This window comes from Elaeis guineensis, chromosome 1, assembly GCF_000442705.2.
Source record: "Elaeis guineensis isolate ETL-2024a chromosome 1, EG11, whole genome shotgun sequence".
Classification (NCBI taxonomy): Eukaryota; Viridiplantae; Streptophyta; class Magnoliopsida; order Arecales; family Arecaceae; genus Elaeis; species Elaeis guineensis.
The window spans coordinates 33,971,968-33,983,531 of record NC_025993.2 but is presented as its reverse complement, the minus strand read 5'-3'; positions in this window follow the sequence as shown (position 1 = coordinate 33,983,531).

Genomic DNA, 11,564 nt, shown 5'->3' with positions numbered 1-11,564 from the left:
CATATAATTACCTTGCTTCTTCTTTGGCCTGTTCGGGTCCAGGGAGGCAATGTATTAAGGACAGTTCCTCTTCCAATGCCCATGCTTCTTGCAAAAGAAGCACTCCGCCTGGCTCTGGTCGTGCTTGCGCTTCTTGGTCTGACCCCGTACTACTGTCCCAGCATGAGATTGCACCTTCTTATTTTTCTTCTTCTTGTTCTTCTTCCCCTTCCCAAAGGGTTGACGACGAGAAGAAGACCCTCCCACTACATTCACCGACTCCTTATGGAGTTGGTGATCCTTCTCAAAGTTCTGCAGCAACCCCAACAATCTGTGGTAGTTTACTGCAGGCTTTGTCATTCGAAAATGAGTAAGGAATGGGAGGAAGGACTTGGGCAAGGAATTAAGGACCGCATCCTTACCGAGCTGCTCGTGCAGAGGAAAGCCCAATTTGCTTAGGCGCTCAATCATCTCGATCATGTACAGTACATGATCAGTGACTGAGGCCCCATCCCTCATCCGAGCATTGAAAATGGCATAACTAGTTTTGTGCCTTTCAACGTCGTCAGGCGTGCCAAAGGAGTCGTTCAACATTTGAAGCATCTCCTGTGGCTGGGCGTTCTCAAACCTTCGGCTGAACTCGTCATTCATTGCTGCCAGCATAATACATCGAACGGTGGTGCGGTCATTGAGCCACTTCAAGTAAGTGTCTCGGATCGCCTTACTAGCGTTAGGAGTGGCTCCTCAGGTACTGGATCCGTTACTACATAAAGGATCCGCTCATGCTCAAGGACGATTTTTAATTTTCGATACCAGCTATCGAAATTGGGTCCCATGAGCTTGTCATTATCTAATAATGATCAGAGCGACAGGGTAGTGGCCATAGCTGCTTAAAGGAAAACGAGACCTCTATTAGTACATAAATTAATACTAAAGACTTGGATTTTAGTCTAAAATTTTTCTCAATATTTTTACGAACTGGTAGCCTCATCCTCCAATTTGAGAAATTACTTTAATTCCTTAATGGGTACTAGAATCCACACAGACTACACACGAGCCCAACTTTGGTTGGTCAACCCATGTGCATCTATGGGTAGGTTCTTAACCAGTTGTTTCTCTAAACAACTTCTAGTAATTGATTTTGCCCCAAAACCTAATCAGTAGGCTTTGGCCTCTACTGAAAAGATCTGGTTAGGTCCAACCATTAACATGACTTAATTTAGTGAATCGGATCAATAAATGATCAGGCCCGACTTTGGCCGGCTAATCTAACCACCATCAGAAAGACTCAATCAAATTATCATATTATGAATAATAATTCCATTAGCCAATGAGCACCAGGCCTTTGGGCCTCCAATGATCATTGAACTAATGGACTCATTATCACTCACTTAATGGGAGGCTATGACTTAGTTATCATTATAACTTAATCATTTTAGGGACCTAATAATTTTGAAGATTTTATTAAAGAATAGTAGAGAAGAAATCATCCAGCCAATTTCAATCCTCCCACTGACTTCATCAAGTCAGATTAAAAAAGGATTTAATTAAAGCTGGCATTAGGAGCACCTAAATCAGTCACACTGATTTACCTAATGACATGGGTGAGCTCTAATCACCAAGTGATCTAATCAAAATCTAACTTACCGGATTGGCCAGGTAAGTGAGATCAGTGGTGGGGATTTGCCATTAACTCGTCAATGATCGAATCAATGCGAGTAGCTTCCGCTTAAGAACCACTGGTCAAAACTGCCGAACTTACCTTAGACACCAACCGGTTCATTAGTTTTAATTTTGATCAACTTAGTAAATAGGGCTCCACCGCGTAGCCATGAATTAAGTCCATCTTGGTCTAGTTAAAGACATGGACCCATTCAACTACAACTATTGAAGTTGAGTCTAGAGTATCCTTGACCTAATCTAATTCAACTTTTGATTAGATTTGACCAATTACTCCATTTAGTCTATTTTTTAAACTAACCTTAGGTCTAACCCAATTATGGACCTAATTCATCTAACCCATTGACCCACAAGTTTATGCAATTGTCTTAGGTCTTAATTCACAATTCTAGACCTACTAGACAACACTTAATTCTTTTAATTAAGTACTTGGGCTAATGGGTCAGGGTTTGGTATTTCGAAAATAATTTTCAAATTTGAAAGATTTTATTTTCTGTTCACCAAATGTGTTAACTCATTTCACAAACGGGTCAGCACATTTCATAAACAGCAATTCTATTGCTCATTTCATAACAGAAAATAACTCAAAATAAATCATAAATTTTTTTTAGATCTAATCTAACACATTCATGATAAATTTCTTAATTAAATCCTTTCGCTGCTTCATCGGCATGGGATATAATTGCATCGGCACCCCTACCGCCATAGGAGACCCCATCGAATGGGAAGAGAGGGCCTTTAAACCCTACTTTTCTCCTATGACCGGACGGCCATGGCAACCAACCCAATTAGATTACTTGCTACTTGGATCAAGTATATCTAAATATACCAATTTCAAAATTTAAATTTTGAATTTCAAATTTCAAATTTTAAATTTTAAATTTTAAATTTTAAATTTGAGATTTCAATCAAATTTCAAATTTCGAATTTCCAATCTTTGAATTTTAAATTTTGAATTTTGAATTTCAAATTTCAAATTTCGAATTTCGAATTTCAAATTTGAGATTTCAACCAAATTTCAAATTTCAAATTTTGAATTTTGAATTTCAAATTTCAAATTTCGAATTTCGAATTTCAAATTTCAAATTTGAGATTTCAACCAAATTTCAAATTTCAAATTTTGAATTTCAAATTTGAAACTTCTGATAAATTTTAAATTTCAAATTTAAACTTATAGATTACACCTTAATCTACGCATGCATATGTATATCATATTCTAGAACCACGCTCTGATACTATTTGAAGTGAAAATTTAGTGCAAGGGCAAAATGGTAATTTTAAAATTTTTCAAAATTACTATTTTACAGCAGAATTATTAATTAATCTCATTAATTAATATTAATTAACCCTACACTAGAATCTAAATATGATACAACAGCATGCATTTAAATTTGAAATTCAAATTTGAATCAGTAAACATTTTACAGTACTGTGTTCAGAACACATCACCTTTTGCGGATAGTCGATCATCGCAATCTGATCACCGTCGGGGGCTCTGATCATCACATCGCAGCCACACAAATATCTGACCTCTGCGGATCGTCCACACGAAGCTCCCGTCTGATCAGCTCCTCATGAATGCTAGTTCGTGATTTCACCCTTTTGATGGCAGATGTTGATCGAACTCCTTCGATCGATGTGTGTCGACTTTTTGGATGCTCTGGATCATCTGCACAGTTGCTTGAGAGGCTGATGGATCTCTCCCCAAAATTTGGTGGACTCACGACACTCGTGGTACACCAATCTCACTTCCCGAACCCTAGGTAGAAACCCTAGGATACACACCAAAAACCCTGTGCCCAATTTTCTCTCTTTTCTTTCTTTTTCTCTCGGAAGGTTTTGGACCTTCACCTTGCGCAGAAGCCTTCCTCATGCCCCAAAGTTTCTCTCCTAAAATTTCTACGCACGTCCCACCTTTCTCCTCTTTTTAAAACAATGTCGAACGTGTCTTATCCGTGTGAGAGGATAAAGACAAGAGGTTACACATTTGAATTCAAATCAAATTTGAATTCAAACGAAAACCAACTTATCCCTATCCTTTTGGGCATGAGAAGAGAAGGGGCGTGGCTCTTTGTGCATAGAAAATGTTTCATGAGAAACCTTTTCTCGTGTAAGTAATGTGGCGCACAAAATGGATAAGGATGAAAGGGCAAGTGATAAGTTATCCATTCAAATTCAAACATGCTTTGAATTTGAATGGCTAACTAATTATTTTATCCATCCATATGGCGCACAAATGAGGGCGTGGGGAAGGGTTTCGCATGAGAAAAATTTCATGAGAAGTTTCTTCTCGTGAATTCAAATGGGTGCAAGGAAGTTGGGTGTCGCAGGGAATTTAAAACAAGGTGGTTTGATTCAAATTGAGCCAACCTAGTTTAAAATAGGTTAAGCACAATTAGACCATATTAAACCCAACATAATTAGGCTTAATTAGGCTCAATAAAATCCTAATCAAATCAGAAATTAACTAAACCTAACTCCTGATCAAATCAGGGACTAAACCACCTTAGCGATTAGGTCAACATTTAACCTAATCGGGTCAATCCAAACTGAATCCAATTCAATTTGGACTTGATCCAAAAATAATTACTCAATCAAATTGAGTTAATTAGTGATTAAATCACTAATTAAACCTCTCATAAATATTGAGTCCAAATCTGATGGGCAATCAGGCATCAGAGACCATCGATATGAAACCCTGATCAAAGAGTTCAAATTTCAAATTCAAAATTTGAAATTCAAAATTTTGACCCCGGTATCTAAAATGTGTGGAACTCATGATTAGAGAATCCTAATTCTCAATCATAGAGTCCCAGATAGATAAGACTCATAATCAGCCATCAGATCAGAAAGGAACCTCTAATGTGTGTGACCCCGCAGGTTCGAACCTAAGCCGGTAGCACAGGAACCAATTTCTGTACTAATCGAAGTGACCATCTAGTAATGGTACCCGACGATCGGATAGGTCGAATAATCACAATCGCAACATTCAGAACCTACGTGAATATGGTTACCATATAATTCATCCCTTTTGACCCCTGTGTTTATGACGACTCAGGGTTAAACTGTCAACCCTGATGATATCATCCGAATCGTGCTCAACTCAATTAGTCCTGTGACTCCTCACTAGGACTACCCTGTTGGGAATAGTGTCCCAAAGCCAATCGTCAGCCTGTTGACGGTTGTGCTCCTTTTGTATTAGTACATGAATTATAAATAAATAAAAGTTATTTTGGTATTTTTTCATCACAAATGTTTCATCTTCTAATGAACTCCTGTGTTGTGGTGAAGTCCTTAGGACTATTTAGACTCGACAAAGGAGGATTTGTCGCTTAGTCCTTAAACATGTTCGCGACCAAATGATACGTTGTTACCAAGGACGACAACATTTATCGAGCATAGGTCGTTGTGTGCCATATGGGTTAGTTGTCCTCATAACCAAAGAGTGTGGAGACACTGGTATGGCATACAGGTGAGATGTAATGGTACATCTGCACTGAACGTGACCAACTCCGGAGCTATTTCTGCTGTCAAGATTTGCTCCGATGGGATATGGGTATAAATGTCCCTCCGACCTGAGACCGCCACGGTGACTTGCAAGCAACTCACTGCACTTAGGCACTGGACTACCTGAATTTCTAATTCAGTGACGGAAGGTTGCTGGGTGTAGTCAAGTACTTGACTTGTCGGTGCATGTGTCAAGATGGGATTGACCACTCCAGTTTAGGAGCTGTGTACAGTCGTGTTTCAATTTAGCAAAACCTTGACCAGGGTAGTCCTAGTGAGGAGTCACAGGACTAATTGAGTTGAGTACGATTCGGATGATATCATCAGGGTTGACAGTTTAACCCTGAGTCATCCTAAACACAGGGGTCAAAAGGGATGAATTATACGGTAACCATATTCACGTAGGTTCTGAATGTTGCGATTGCGATTATTCAACCTATCCGGTCGTCGGGTACCATTGCTAGATGGTCACTTCGATTAGTACAGAAATTGGTTCCTGTGCTATCGGCTTAGGTTCAAACCTGCGGGGTCACACACATTAGAGGTTCCTTTCTGATCTGATGGCTGATTATGAGTCTTATCAATCTGGGACTCTATGATTGAGAATTAGGATTCTCTAATCATGAGTTCCACACATTTTGGGTACCGGGGTCAAAATTTTGAATTTCAAATTTTGAATTTGAAATTTGAACTCTTTGATCAGGGTTTCATATCGATGGTCTCTGATGCCTGATTGTCCATCGGATTTGGACTCAATATTTATGAGAAGTTTAATTAGTGATTTAATCACTAATTAACTCAATTTGATTGAGTAATTATTTTTGGATCAAGTCCAATTGAATTGGATTCAGTTTGGATTGACCCGATTAGGTTAAATGTTGACCTAATCGCTAAGGTGGTTTAGTCCCTGATTTGATCAGGGGTTAGGTTTAGTTAATTCCTGATTTGATTAAGATTTTATTAAGCCTAATTATGTTGGGTTTAATTTGGTCTAATTGTGCTCAACCTATTTTAAACTAGGTTGGCTCAATTTGAATCAAACCACCTTATTTTAAATTCCCTGCGTCACCCAACTTCCTTGCACCCATTTGAATTCACGAGAAGAAACTTCTCGTGAAATTTTTCTCATGTAAAACCCTTCCCCACGTCCTCATTTGTGCACCATATGGATGGATAAATTAATTAGTTAGCCATTCAAATTCAAAGCATGTTTGAATTTGAATGGATAACTTATCACTTGCCCTTTCATCCTTATCCATTTTGTGCGCCACATTACTTACACGAGAAAAGGTTTCTCGTAAAACTTTTTCCACGCACAAAAAGCCACGCCTCTTCTCTTCTCACGCCCAAAAGGATAGGGATAAGTTGGTTTTTGTTTGAATTCAAATTTGATTTGAATTCAAATGTGTAACCTCTTGTCTTTATCCTCTCACGCGGATAAGACATGTTCGACGTTGTTTTAAAAAGAGGAGAAAGGTGGGACGTGCGTAGAAAAATTAGGAGAGAAACTTTGGGGCGTGAGGAAGGCTTCTGCGTAAGGTGAAGGTTCAAAACCTTCCGAGAGAAAAAGAAAGAAAAGAGAGAAAATTGGGCGCAGGGTTTTTGGTGTGTACCCTAGGGTTTCTACCTAGGGTTCGGGAAGTGAGATTGGTGTGCCACGAGTGTCGTGAGTCCACCAAATTTCAGAGAGAGATCCATCAGCCTCTCAAGTAACTGTGCAGATGATTCGGAGCATCCAAGAAGTCAGCACACATCGATCGAAGGAGTTCGATCAACATCTGCCATCAAAAGAGTGAAATCACGAACTAGCATTCGTGAGGAGCTGATCAGATGGGAGCTTCGTGTGGACGATCCACAGAGGCCAGACAGTTGGGTGGCTACGACGTGACGATCAGAGCCCTCTGATGGTGATCAGATTGCGATGATCGACTACCCGCAAAAGGTGATGTGTTCTGAACACAGTACTGTAAAACGTTTACAGATTCAAATTTGAATTTCAAATTTAAATACATGCTGTTGTATCATATTTAGATCCTAGTGTAGGGTTAATTAGTATTAATTAATAAGATTAATTAATAATTCTGCTGTAAAATAGTAATTTTAAAAAAGTTTTAAAATTACCATTTTGCCCCTGCACTAAATTTTCGCTTCAATTGGTATCAGAGCGGGTTCTAGAATATGATATACATATACATGCGTAGATTAAGGTGTAATCTATAAGTTTAAATTTGAAATTTAAAATTCAAAATTCGAAATTCAAAAAGATTTGAAATTTGAAATTTGAAATTTGTTAGAAGTTTCAAATTTGAAATTCAAAATTTGAAATTTGAAATTTGGTTGAAATCTCAAATTTGAAATTTGAAATTTGAAATTCAAAATTTAAAATTTAAAATTCAAAATTCAAAATTTGAAATTTGAAATTTGAAATTTGAAATTCGAAATTTAAAATTCAAAATTCAAATTTTAAAATTCAAAGATTGAAAATTTGAAATTTGAAATTTGGTTGAAATCTCAAATTTGAAATTTAAAATTTAAAATTTGAAATTTGAAATTCAAAATTTAAATTTTGAAATTTGTATATTTAGATATACTTGATCCAAGTAGCAAGTAATCTAATTGGGTTTATTGCCATGGCCGTCCGGTCATAGGAGAAAAGTAGGGTTTAAAGGCCCTCTCTTCCCATTCGATGGGGTCTCCTATGACAGTAGGGGTGCCGATGTAATTATATCCCATGTCGATGAAGCAGCGAAAGGACTTAATTAAAAAATTTATCATGAATATGTTAGATTAGATCTAAAAAAAAATTTATGATTTATTTTGAGTTATTTTCTGTTATGAAATGAGCAAAAGAATTGTTGTTTATGAAATGTGCTGACCCGTTTGTGAAATGAGTTAACACATTTGGTGAACAGAAAATAAAATCTTTCAAATTTGAAAATTGTTTTCGAAATGCCAAACCCTGACCCATCAGTCCAAGTACTTAATTAAAAGAATTAAGTGTTGTCTAGTAGGTCTAGAATTGTGAATTAAGACCTAAGACAATTGCATAAACTTTTGGGTCAATGGGTTAGATGAATTAGGTCCATAATTGGGTTAGACCTAAGGTTAGTTTAAAAAATGGATGAATTGGAGTAATTGGTCAAATCTAATCAAAAGTTGAATTAGATTAGGTCAAAGATACTCTAGACTCAACTTCAATAGTTGTAGTTGAATGGGTCCATGTCTTTAACTAGACCAAGATGGACTTAATTCATGGCTACGCGGTGTAGCTCTATTTACTAAGTTGATCAAAATTAAAACTAATGAACTGGTTGGTGTCTAAGGTAAGTTCGGCAGTTTTGACCAGTGGTTCTTAAGCGGGAGCTACTCGCATTGATTCGATCATTGACGAGTTAATGGCAAATCCCCACCACTGATCTCACTTACCTGACCAATCTGGTAAGTTAGATTTTGATTAGATCACTTGGTGATTAGAGCTCACCCATGTCATTAGGTAAATCAGTATGACTGATTTAGGTGCTGCTAATGCCAGCTTTAATTAAATCTTTTTTAATCTGACTTGGTGAAGTCAGTGGGAGGATTGAAATTGGCTGGATGATTTCTTCTCTACTATTCTTTAATAAAATCCTCAAAATTATTAGGTCCCTAAAATGATTAAGTTATAATGATAACTAAGTCATAGCCTCCCATTAAGTGAATGATAATGAGTCCATTAGTTCAATGATCATTGGAGGCCCAAAGGCCTGGTGCTCATTGGCCAATGGAATTATTATTCATAATATGATAATTTGATTGAGTCTTTCTGATGGTGGTTAGGTTGGCCGGCCAAAGTCGGGCCTGATCATTTATTGGTCTGATTCACTAAATTAAGTCATGTTAATGGTTGGACCTAACCAGATCTTTTCAGTGGAGGCCAAAGCCTACTGATTAGGTTCTGGGGCAAAATCAATTACTAGAAGTTGTTTAGAGAAACAACTGGTTAAGAACCTACCCATAGATGCACATGGGTTGACCAACCAAAGTTGGGCTCGTGTGTAGTCTGTGTGGATTCTAGTACCCATTAAGGAATTAAAGTAATTCCTCGAATTGGAGGATGAGGCTATCAGTTCGTAAAAATATTGGAAAAAATTTTAGACTAAAGTCCAAGTCTTTAGTATTAATTTATGTACTAATAGAGGTCTCGTTTTCCTTTAAGCAGCTATGGCCACTACCCTGTCGCTCCGATCATTATTAGATAATGACAAGCTCATGGGACCCAATTTCGATAGCTGGTATCGAAAATTGAAAATCGTCCTTGAGCATGAGCGGATCCTTTATGTAGTAACGGATCCAGCACCTGAGGAGCCAGCTCCGAATGCTAGTAAAGCGATCCGAGACACTTACTTGAAGTGGCTCAATGACCGCACCACCGTTCGATGTATTATGCTGGCTGCAATGAATGATGAGTTCAGCCGAAGGTTTGAGAACGCCCAGCCACAGGAGATGCTTCAAATGTTGAACGACTCCTTTGGCATGCCTGACGACGTTGAAAGGCACAAAACTAGTTGTGCTATTTTCAATACTCGGATGAGGGATGGGGCCTCAGTCACTGATCATGTACTGTATATGATCGAGATGATTGAGCGCCTAAGCAAATTGGGCTTTCCTCTGCACGAGCAGCTCGGTAAGGATGCGATCCTTAATTCCTTGCCCAAGTCCTTCCTCCCATTCCTTACTCATTTTCGAATGACAAAGCCTGCAGTAAACTACCACGGATTGTTGGGGTTGCTGCAGAACTTTGAGAAGGATCACCAACTCCATAAGGAGTCGGTGAATGTAGTGGGAGGGTCTTCTTCTCGTCGTCAACCCTTTGGGAAGGGGAAGAAGAACAAGAAGAAGAAAAATAAGAAGGTGCAATCTCATGCTGGGATAGTAGCACGGGGTCAGACCAAGAAGCGCAAGCCTGACCAGAGCCAGGCGGAGTGCTTCTTTTGCAAGAAGCACGGGCATTGGAAGAGGAACTGTCCTCAATACATTGCCTCCCTGGACCCGAACAGGCCAAAGAAGAAGCAAGGTAATTATATGATAACTCCTTGCAACTTTTCGATTTGTGATACTACTGCCTGGGTATTGGATACCGAAAGTCCTTATCATATTTGTAATTCGATGCAGGGTCTGCAGGTCAGTAGGAGATTTGATGAAGGCGAGAGGTTCCTGAATGTTGGAGATGGAAGCAAAGTTCCAATTCTAGCTTTAGGAATCATGAGTCTTGTAATCAATTCTCGTAATGTAATTCTGAGTGAATGTCACTATTGTCCAAGTTTTTTATTAAATATTATTTCTGTAGGCCTTTTGGCCATGTACGGTTATGATTTTTTAATAAAAAAAATATTTGCAATATCATTTTGAATGGTGTTAGAATATTTGTTGGACAATTAAATAATGAATTTACTTACTATCGCAGCCTGTTAATGTGGTTCAAAAATTCGGTAAACGCTCTAGAATAGATAATGTGTCAGAAGTCTACCTTTGGCACTGTAGGCTAGGTCATATCAATAAGAACAGGATAAACAGGTTGGCTCAAGAAGGAATTCTTGAAGTTAGTGATTGTGAATCACTTCCAACCTGTGAGTCCTGTCTTCTTGGAAAGATGACCAAGTCACCTTTTACTGGAAAAGGTGAGCGAGCCAGTGAACTCTTAGGTCTGGTACATTCTGATGTATGTGGACCCATGAGCTCAAGTGCAAGAGGTGGATTTTTCTACTTCATAACCTTCACAGACGACCTATCTAGGTATGGGTATGTCTATTTAATGAAGCATAAGTCGGAATCATTTGAAATGTTCAAACTATTCCGAAATGAGGTAGAAAAACAAACTGGGAAGTGTATTAAAACTCTTCGATCTGATCGAGGAGGTGAATACCTTTCCAATGAGTTTCTGACGTATCTAGGAGAGAATGGGATTCTCTCTCAGTGGACTCCTCCTGGAACACCACAGCATAATGGTGTGTCTGAAAGGAGGAATCGGACCCTGTTAGACATGGTTCGATCCATGATGGGGTTTGCTGGTCTGCCGATCTCCCTCTGGGATATGCGCTCGAATCGGCTTGTTACCTTCTAAATAGAGTTCCGAGTAAGTCTGTAGCCAAAACGCCATATGAGATATGGATAGGACGTAAGCCAGTACTCTCGCACCTTAGGGTTTGGGGTGTCCGACTTATGTTAAACGTTTAATTACAGACAAGCTTGGACCTAGGTCTGACAAGTGTAATTTTATAGGGTACCCAAAAGAGACCAAAGGGTATTATTTCTACCTTGCTAATGAGCAAATGTGTTTGTCAGCCTTAAGGCAATCTTTTTAGAAAAGGAGTTCCTTAGTGAAGGAACTGTTGCCTCTAAAGTCGAACTTAATGAAGTTC